The following is an 11315-nucleotide window of genomic DNA, read 5'->3' on the forward strand; positions in this document are numbered from 1 at the left end:
GCCTGCCAATGCAGGGGACACAGGTTCAATCCCTGGTCCAGGAAGATCCCACATGCTGCGGAGCAGCTAAGCCCATGGGCCACAACTACTGAAGCCTGCACACCTAGAGCCCATGTTTGCAACAAGAGAAGCCACCGCAATGAGAAACCTGCACACCGCAACGAAGAGTAGCCCCCACTCACTGCAACTAGAGAAAGTCCGCACAGAGCACAGACGACCCAACACAGCCAAAAATAAATAAATAAGTAAATAAATTTGTAAAAGAAAATCCTAGAGCCATAGATTATTTAATTTTTGTTTGTAGATCCTGACAGAGAGTACTAGTAGTATTAAAGATCTACCATGAGCTCTACTGTAGTAGTAAAAAATTAGCAAGTACCATGCAGTAATGTTAAAAACAATGACCAACCAATCAGATATGACATACTCATATTTACTTTCACTAAAAGCTTTAGTGTTAATATTGAAAATGTTAAATAATAAAAGTATCAGTATTGATAATGAAAGGCTTTAACTGTTAAAAAACAAATTTATGATTTACTTTAAAAGTTTCATCTTTCTTTCCCTTTTGAAGTTTTCATTTGGGGAGAAATGTTTTATAAGGGATATATTTTACAGTAATACACATATGTAATTTTTGTTTGTGGGGGGTTTGTTTTATTTTGTTTTGTTTTTGGTTGCACCATGCAGTTTGCAGGGATCTTAGTTCCCCCACCAGGGTTGCAACCTCGGCAGTGAAAGCACAGAGCCCTAACTATTGGACTGCCAGGGAATTCCCAATTTTTTAATACTTATTTTGGAAGTACACGGCAAGATATTTTTACTGATTAGTATGCATGATAAAAAAAATTTGCAAACCGCTGCAGTGAATTTAACATATTCATTCTTTTTTTTTTTGCTTTTGCCTTTTGTTTTTGATCAAATTTGTTTTCACTTTTTAAAATTGAAGTATAGTTGATTTACAATGTCGTGTTAGTTTCAGGTGTACGGCAAAGTGATTCAGATTCTTTTTCATTATAGGTTATTACAAGATATTGAATATAGTTCCCTGTGCTATACAGTAGGTCCTTGTTGTTTATCTATTTTATATATAGTAGTGTATATATGTTCATCACAAACTCCTAATTTATCCCTCCCCCCACCTCAACGTATTCATTCTTAAAGAGACCTTAAAAAATATCTAATCTAGTAGTTTATGAAATGTTTTGGTGGCAGAAATCTTTCACTGAAGAAAGTCCCAATACCTAAAACAAACAATATTCTTGATAGGGTTCCCCAGCGGCTCCTTTCCTGAAGGGGTCAGAAAAGCACTATTTGCAGACCATTGATATGCTAGACCTCTCTCTTTTTACAGATTCGGAAACTGAGGTCCAGAAAGGAAATGTCTTGGCCAACATGACTTTTCTATTTGATGACTGAACTGGAGCTCAACCTACATTTCCTGAATCTCTTTTTGGCCAAAAGTCTTTCCACCACATTACATTATTTCATTGAAATGCTAGATTTGAGAGTTTCGTGACACTTTCTAATTTGTGTTTCTTTTATGGTTCTGAAATGTTAAGAGATGTTTGCCAGAGTCCTGGGAGTAGCTGAGAAGCTGGAGGGAAGTGCTGAAGAGCCTCACCCACCATACAACCCTCACTTGCACTTCCTTGCAAGGCTTATCATATAAAAAACATTTTTAATAAGTTCACGGTGCATTTTGTCTCTGCTTCTTTTTGCCTGTTGGCTTTAGTCAAAAGAATCTGGATTGGAAACTCAGCCAAACACTTTCAAAGGATCTGATCACAGTCACACTGTCATCAGATAGAAACACAGCATCACCCAAACCTTTGGGTCTCTTGTTCACACATGTGGATTCTAACTAGCAAAGGAATAAGCTGTAGTAACTACAAGCAAATATCTCTGAACTTCACTGAGATTGATAACAATGGTAATAAAATTAGTCTTTTCCATGACAAACACTACCAGTAAGTCAACTGTTCAAAAGGGATAGTTGTAAGAGTAACCAATGCATTAGCTCTTGTCAATGAGATTCCTTTTGGCAGTAATATATTCTGGGGGATTAAGTTAAACCAAATGTTTGTAACAATGAAAATGTAGTCATGTTAACAGTTAGGATTATCATCTTGGTGAATATTTACTGTAGTTACATTCAGATTTACTCTTTATCCCTCTGGACACTGTCTGATCACTTTCATCTCTTTCTGATAAATTCCATTTTAGATTAAAACCAACAGAAAGCATCCTTTCACATTTTAAAAGCCTTGCCATTTATTTTCTTTTAAAATGTTTATGCTTTTTTTTTTCCTTTGAGCTGCTGCTCACCCTGCCACCTGCACAGTGATGGGGGTAAGCAGTGAAAGCCCTGATTGAGAAAGTTCTGTAAGTTCTTTGGCCACATTTGACTTTACTTGGTGCTCATAACTTTCAGGCCGAGCAATAGGTAAACACTACATGCACCTTTCCTGATTTCCCTTTGATTTTCACATCTGTTTCCTGCCACTTGGTTACTTCATGGCTGCACAGGTAAGAGGCCCAGTGTTGACTCTGTAACCTAGGCGCTTATCTCTCTGGTTCCTGTGCTTAGAGGGAGCCTGTGCAGAAAGGTCCATCCATACATGACCTCACATGAAGCTAGCCTTCTGCTGTCTCCTGATGTGACCCTGGACAACTCCTGGGTGCAGAATTCAACAAGACGAGGAACTAAAGTTGTGTATCACAAAAGCACTTTGTTATTTATAGGACTGTTTCTGAAATTGTTCTGTCATGATATTTTTGTTGATTAGTATTTTTAAAATTCTTTTTATCTCATTAGGCCAAAAGTGACACCTTGCTAAGTTTTTAATCCGTAAAATGGGTGGAGGAGGGCGATAGGGAATTTGCACTTTGAGTGGCTTTGTTGTTATTTTCTTTTATCACTTTTGACCATATACACACAGGGTGGCATTTATTCCTCCACTTTGTTTTTGGGGTTTTTTTTGGTTGTTTTTTTTTTTTTTTGCGGTACGCGGGCCTCTCACTGTTGTGGCCTCTCCCGTTGCGGAGCGCAGGCTCCGGACGCGCAGGCTCAGCGGCCATGGCTCACGGGCCCAGCCGCTCCGCGGCATGTGGGATCCTCCCGGACCGGGGCACGAACCGGCGTCCCCTGCATCGGCAGGCGGACTCCCAACTACTGCGCCACCAGGGAAGCCCTATTCCTCCACTTTGAAAGAGAGGAGAGAGGCCACATGAACCACCTGAAAACGCCTGTGACCCAGATGCTTTGAGAGGCCCTCCCAGAGCTGTGCCATGCTAGTGGGCGTGACCTGCACTCTCTCAGGCCACCATACCACAGTGAGCTCGGAGAGCCACGCGACAAATGTTTGCAACAATGGCAATGCCCTCACGTTAACAGTTGGGATTATTGTCCCAGTGAATATTTCCTGTACTTACATTCAAATTTACCCTTTTGGGCACTGTTTGTTCAGGAGAGGAGGAAACCCTTGTTCATTCCCAGGTCGCTCCAAGGCCACCATACAACCACCAGTTAGTTGTTCAGTGGCCCACTCCTTCCACTAACCACCTGGTCCTCAAGCGTGAACTGATGGTCCATCTTCCTGCGACACGGTGGTTCTTAACCAGAATTGCACCTAAATCACCTATGAAGCTCTTTGGGAATTCCCTGGCAGTCCAGTGGTTAGGACTCTGAGGTTCCACTACAGGGGCCTGGGTTCGATCCCTGATCGGGGAACTAAGGTCCTGCAAGCCAAGAGGCTTGCAGGACCAAAAAACGAACAAACAAAACAAGTAAATCACCTATGATGCTCTTTTAGAACTGTTGCTGAAGTTCCAATCCCAAACAACTACATGAGAACATTTAGAAGTGGAGCATGAACAACCTTATGTGTTAATAGCTCCCCAGATGATCTCCCCTTACTTACTCAAGTACCCTCTTCACAGTAAGTCTTTGACCTCATAGAGATCTTTGATCCATTGGCCAGATTGCTTTTTCATGATTCATCATTTGGTCATGTCCTGGTACCCAGGTTCCCATAGTCCATAATTTTAATTCTGTGCCAACACTCAGTCTCTCCCCACTGTTATATTCCCCTGGTGACGTCACCTAACACCATTAAACTCACTGCCACAGCTACTCCACATCTGGACCAGACCTCCAGAAGATACCTAGGGAAAAACACGTAACCAACCACGTTGGTTGTTTTAACTTTAACTCCATGATCACAAATCTGATTTGGGCACACTGCACAGCTCAAAAACCATTATGTTTTCAGATTTTCAGTTTACCTCACCTACACCTATTCTTTCCCCCAAATCTCCTGTATTCCCTTCCCCTTCCCACCATTCTTGACTGACGACATTGCCTCATAATTCATTGGGAAAATACAGATATCAGAGGGAATTCTTCATTTTCCTACCGCCAAATCTATAAAACCATCCACATCTATATTCACACTCTTTGCCCTCCCTCTACTGGCTATGGATGAAGGGTTCCTGCTCCTATCAAAGTTCAGGCCTCCCTGTTTGCTCTTGATTTCTCCTCCTCTTGCCTTTTGAGGGACTTCATTCTTTCCTTCAGAGGAATGCATTGTCAGCTTCTTCCCACAGTTTACAAATATGCTTCAGTATCTTGCATCTTAAAACAAAACTTCCTTAACTCCACATTGATCTTGGCTATCACACCACATCTCTGCTTCTCTTCACTTTAAAACTTCTTTAAAAGAGTTCTCTTTAGTGTCTCTCCCCACTTCCTCAATACTCCAATGAAAACATGATTATCAAATCCAGCTTCACTTTCCAAAACTTTCTGAGGTATCTAAAAGGAACCTCAAACTTAATACGTCCACAATTTTTTTCCCTAACTCCACAAAATAATATGTTCTTTCTCTAATCTTCCCATTTCATTCAATGGCAACATCATCCACTCAGTTCAAGCCTTGATTCTTCTCTTTCTCTCAACCCTATGCATAATTCATCAATGTTTTGTTGGTTGTTCTTCCAAAATACACCTGAATCCATTCACTTCTCTCCATTTCCTACCACTCCAGTCCAATCACCATCACTCTTCACTGGGACTTGGCCAACAGCCTCTTGGCCAACAGTTGACATCTCAAGACTTGGCCAACAGCCTGAGGACATTAATTTTGCCATTTCCACTCTTACCTCACAACATTCATTTTCTGTACAACATATTTGTCTTTTAAAAACGTGATGAGGTCAGGTCATGTCCAACAGCTTCCTGCTTAGAATAAATTCTCTTTCCTAAGGCCTGTCTGATCCGGCCCTTCCCTCCTCATCAAACCTCATCTCAGATCACTCCTCTCACCCACTCCTACCTTTGCTCCAGCACTGGGGACTCCTGTACATTCCCTCATCACTCTGTACTCCAGAATAATCTTAAAGTCTTCACTTCTTCTGGGTCTGCCTCAAAGGTTTAACTCCTAGAACTTCTGTAGTCCAGCTCCTTCTTAGCTTAGCTCAAAAGTCACTTCCTCTCCCTGAACATTCGTTCTAAAGCAGCCACCATCCAACCCATCACTTTTTATTACATTACTAGGTTTTCTTTCTTTCTTCAACAAATGAAGTTATTTCATTCTTCAATAGTCAACAGTTGACATCTCAAGAGTAGGTAGAGCTGCTTTGAAAGATAATCTCCAGGGATTAGTTCAATAAGGAAAGGCCTTTGTGTAAGATAAATTCTGAAGACATCTAAAAACAACCTCACCTTTAAGGGTAGTGCCTAGGTTGCACAGGTAAGTATTATTGGCTTTCTCAAATGTCTTTTGGAGACGTTTGGAATTTTGTGAGTATAATCACTAATTCAGCTCTAGCTCTAACATCTGGGCTCTTTGACTAAATCACATGGCCCAAAGAATGTTGGATAATATATTCTATGTTCCTCTATCTCAACAAAAAGCCACCAACTCAGGGGACTTCTTTCTTCTTTTTGCAAATGTTCAATCTGTCATCATCTATGACTTGGAGTGATTTTAGTGATGCTCTAAGTACTCTGGTCCTTACTTCTCAAAGTGTAAAAGCCCTTCTACGGTTAACTTAAGAGATGACTATTTTCCCCCTAAACTTCTTTTTAAGAAAAGGACATTAATTTTGCCTCCGAGTGATAACACCACCTGTGCTTTCAGAAACTAACTGGGAGATACCCATTTTGAATTCTTTGATACTCTTGACGAATGAGAAATATACATGTATAATTCTCCTTTACTGTTGATGGGAGTTAACACATGTCTTATGGAATAAAGTTCTCTTCCTTGCTATAATAATAGCTGGGTTTCAGAGGGTTTTTTTTTTCCTTTTGACTTCAGAAATTTTGGAACCAGTGTTCAGCCAACAGTAATTACTACTCATTACAATAATCATCACCATCAGCCTGATCGGTCCCCTGGGGCACAAGTCAGGGACTAAGGAAATGCATTTTTATCTAGGAGGATGATGAATTTTACCTGAGGCCCAGGGCGGCCTCTCAAGGAGCCAAATTTGATGACTGACACTGGCAGCTGTTAATATACTGAATTCCTAAGTCAGAATTATTGTTTTAAGTATTTTCTGAGTGAAACCATATTCAAAGGAATCTGAAATTTCAATCTCATGTTGAAAAGTCTTTGCAGGTCCTGTATATGAAATGGAAACAAGAAAAATGTGGAAAAAAAATGTTAGAAGCAACATTAAGCAAGGAAGGTAATTTCAGCAGTAACCCATATTACAGAGAAGTGGAGACCAACCTCTGCTTCTCGGTTTGGGGGTTCCCTTTAAAATAACATGCAATAGAATGGCTGGGGAGAAAGGTAAATGCTGGAGTGAGAGCAGACACCATAAGTGGTTTACAGAATAAAACCATAAAATCTCAGGATTGAAATGGACCTGAGACTTGAATCCCATTTTTAAGCATTAGAGTGAACCTTTACTATGTACTAAGTGCTAGGTATATTCAGGGTTCAGAAGTAAGAGCCTAGGCTCTATCTTTGAGGATGCAATTCTATCAGGATGGCATTTAGCTACATCCAAATAAAAAATCTATTCACAGTGGCTAAACTAAAGAGAGTTGTATTCCTCCAAAGTTAGATCCCGAGATGAGCAATTCAGAGTTCATCCAGGCTCTAGCTCCAAATATCCCTACCATCACTAACATAGGGCTGGTCATTCAAGGCTGCCAGGTAGCAGCTTTACCTCCAGCCTCATGCCTCCTGCCAGGACGAAGGAAGAAGAATGAAGAGGAGGGAAATAAAGCTGCTTAAATCAAGAAAAAAAAGCCTCTCCCAGAAATCTCAGGTTGACATTTGTTTATGTCTCCTGGCCAGAATTATGCAGCAAGGCCACCCCTACCTGCAAAGTGGTCTGGAAAGGCAAGTATTTAAGCTAGGCATATTGCCATTCCAAACAAAACAGGGATTCTGTTGTAAGGAAAAAGAGAGAATGGGGGTTGGCTGGTGATAAGTAGTGCCTGCCATAGACTAACAAGTATGTTGACAATTACACTATAGTGTGGTTTGTACATAATAGAGTTTTGCAGAACACAGGACTATCTACCCTCTTGTTAGGGGAGATGTTGTGCAGGGCTTCTCTGAGGAAGTAACATTTACACTGAGTTTCAAAGAAAAAATGAAATTGTTAAGAGTAGACAAAAGCAAAGACTGTTTCAAGAGAGGGACTGAGGGTTAAGTGGGCATGGAAAAGTGGTTATTTATCAGAACATTTTCAGTTGCCACTGACAGAAAGGCAACTTGAACCAAAAAGTGCAAAGGTAAGGTCTCAGGTATGGCTGGCTCCAGTCGCCCAGATGATGTCACCAAGACTCAATATCTCTTTTTTTCTTCTTTTTGACTCTGCAGGTCAATAAGCAGCTCCAGGCTTATGTCACATCCTATGAGCAGCCCCAGAAGTTCCAATGAAATTATGAATATGCATCTCATTGGAAGAACTTGGGACATGTGTCCATCACTCTGACCTATCACTGTGGACAGGAAAATAAGACATGCTGATTGGACAAAGCTGGGTTCCATGTCCACCTCTGGAGCCCTACCTGAACCACTTGAACTAAGAGTGGGAAAGAAGCTTCTCAAAAGGAAAACTGGGAGTAAATGAAGCAGGCCAAAGTAGCAAATGTCTCTTACAGAGAGCAAATTATGTTAGTGATATTTAGAAGGTGTAAGGCACAAGACATGAGAGAACAATTGGCTTATTTTGGTGAGGGGCAGGAAAGACTCTGAAATACATTCTAATTCATGCTTTAGTGTCTGGGTATGATGTTAGCACTAAGCAAGCTGGTGACTATACATGCAAGACCAGGTTGGAGATGGGAGGGGGGCTGAGAAGTTTAGAAGTAATAATAATAATAAACAACTATATTTCCTGGCTAGCCAAGGAAAAGGAACGTTAAGGAGCAGGGAATATGGATCTAACATTTAGAACAGACCACTGGACTGGAGACACTGAGTTTTTACATCTTCAGGCCCATTTTTGTTTACGTGAGCATTTAAAAATATATTTACTTTAATATGCAAAGCACTCTGGTTTTGAAATTTTCCAAACCACATCCTACCTCAGTTGTCTCGATTACACTTTCAGTTCTACGGTGTTTCCTTTCCTCTTCCTCTGAGATAATTAATGCCTTCAAAACACCAAAACAAAGGGTTAAATCAGCCACGGTTTGAGATGAGTAGAGATTGGAACCTGCAGCCATAATGAAAAATAACATTTAAATTTTTGAACCTACAAGAAGCCAATAAGCTGTCTATAAGTCAAGTTTAATTAATGTGTAGCATTTGTCTACTCCAAAACTGTATGAATAAATCTTCAAAGCCAAATTAGTATTTTAAAATATGAGTTGGCCAATACGAGTCAGCATATAAGCAGAAATATTTCCATTCTGAATCAACATAAAGATTTACAAACTTTAAACAACATTTCTAGTACACAAATTTGGTCTTTCTTTCAACTGCAACGATTATAACAGAGATTTAGTGACCTGGTTTCAAAAGAACAAGAAACGTTTTTAAAACTATCTTTTAAATCTACATTAGTTGTATTAATCCCTTAAACTGGAAGTAACTTTATTTTGAAGATACCTCTGGAGGTAAATGTGGTTGTCAGCAGTTCAATAAAAACCACCATTACATATTGATAGAAATATTACTCAAAACGGATAAGAAATCCAATTTTTATATATGTTAATAACAGATTATTCTGAAAGTAGACATAATGAACAAGGTCTGTAATAGACATTGTGACACGTCTAGCCCATGACCATTCTTCCGTTTTCTCTTTTCTTACAGAACCTGGGTTGCTTACAGGTATGTGCTTTCCTTCCCAGGCCTTCTGCGCTGGGGGAGGTTGGTCCTGCCTCAGCCCCAGAAGGTGAATCCTGATTGGTCTAAAACCATGATGATGGTGTCCTGTTCCCCTCACAATGATTGATCCAGGCATGCGCTTGTGTGATTTGAGGGGAAGTCTGCTGGGAAGCAACTGGCAAGAGTTTCCTCACTTTTACAAAGAGGCACACGGGAGAGACCATTTACTCCCTCCTATAACCACCTTGCTACCAGGAGGTAAGACAGCCCTAAGCCAGCCAACATGCTGAGACCGGCAGAGTGGAAATATGGAGAGAGCCTCAGTCTAAGACACTGTTGAGCCACCGAATAAGTCAATCTTGAAGCCACCATACTGAGAGATTTTATGTAAAATAACATTCTCTCTCTCTTTTTTTTTCTTAATAATTGGGAGCTGGGTTTTCTGTTACTTCCTGCCAAAGGATCCTGTTATATAATTTTATTGTTTTTTTTTAACTAATAAAATATTGAGATGTTAAGAAAAATAATAGCAAAAAGTAACATGATTTTAAAAAAGCAAAATACATTTCACTTCTAGGAATTTACCTTCAGAAACAATCATGTCCCATGCAGAGAGATATATTAAGGTTCAGGGTTGTTCACTGAAGCATTGTTTGTACTAGCAAAAGAGCGAAAATGTAAATGTCCTTAAATAAGAAAGTGTCTAGGGAATTCCCTGACTGTCCAGTGGTTAGGACTCGGCACTTTCACTGCCGTGGGCCCAGGTTCAATCACTGGTCGAGGAACTAAGATCCCGTGGCATGGCCAAAAGAAAAAGTCGCTAAATAAAGAAGAATGAAATAATGTCATTTGCAACAACATGAATGGACCTAGAGATTATCGTACTAAGTGAAGTAAGTCAGACACAGAAAGACAAATATCATATGATATCACTTATACATGGAATCTAAAAAAAAGATACAAATGAATTTATTTACAAAACAGAGATAGACTCACAGACATAGAAAACAAACTTATATAAATCTTATATATCTCTGAATCACTTTGCTATACACCTGAAACTAACACAACATTGTAAATCAACTATACTTCAATTTATATATATTTTTTGGCGGGGTGGGGTGGCGGGCCACACTGCGTGGCTTGCGGGATCTTAGTTCACTGACCAAGGATTGAACCCAGGCCCTTGTCAGTGAAAGTGCCGAGTCCTAACCACTGGACCGCCAGAGAATTCCCAATATATACTTCAGTTTTTAAAAAGGCAAAACAAATATAAGATATTTACCATAAAAAATAAATAAAAAGGCAGTATATCCCCCCAATAAATAACGTAAATAAATGGTTAAATTTTTTATAGTATAACATACTGTTGCCTCGCTGTTCCACTTCTACTACCCCTCAGTGGGCCCAGTCCTCCTGGAAGAACAGATGGCTATCCAAGCAGTAGTTGACTCAAATGCCACAATCCTGAGCCAGTTTACACAGATCACCAAGAGAGCCACCATTTTCTAGACCAAGGCCCATCCCTGACTGCAATGTCCATCATGATGACCAGGTGGACATGGCTTAATATCTTCACTGACTTCGACCAAAGTCTGTTGCTAAGTAAATCCTCCTAAGATCCTAAACAAATCCTCCTAAGAATATTGCAAACATGCAGGGTCAATTTAACCCTTTTATACATCCTTCAATTTCTTTCCTGTTTCACTCCATTTTTGTCTCAGCAAAACCACCACTACCCAGCTCCACCCTAGATTTTTTCTCCAGATAAAGCTGGCCAGAACAGGGCATGATAGACCTCTAATGTATTTTTACTTCATTCTTATGTGGTTGTTCTTATTATAATAGAGATGGGTACAAATTACCAGCACTGAACCAGGAATGACGCATATATAGTTTGCATTTACCAAAACCTTAACTCTCTTTGGTCAAACTCTTGCTTTTGTAGATACTTTGAAGTTCCCCTCTCCTTGCTTTCTTTTTTTTTTTTTTTTTTAAATAAATTTATTT

This window comes from Physeter macrocephalus, chromosome 1 (genome assembly GCF_002837175.3).
Source record: "Physeter macrocephalus isolate SW-GA chromosome 1, ASM283717v5, whole genome shotgun sequence".
NCBI lineage: Eukaryota > Metazoa > Chordata > Mammalia > Artiodactyla > Physeteridae > Physeter > Physeter macrocephalus.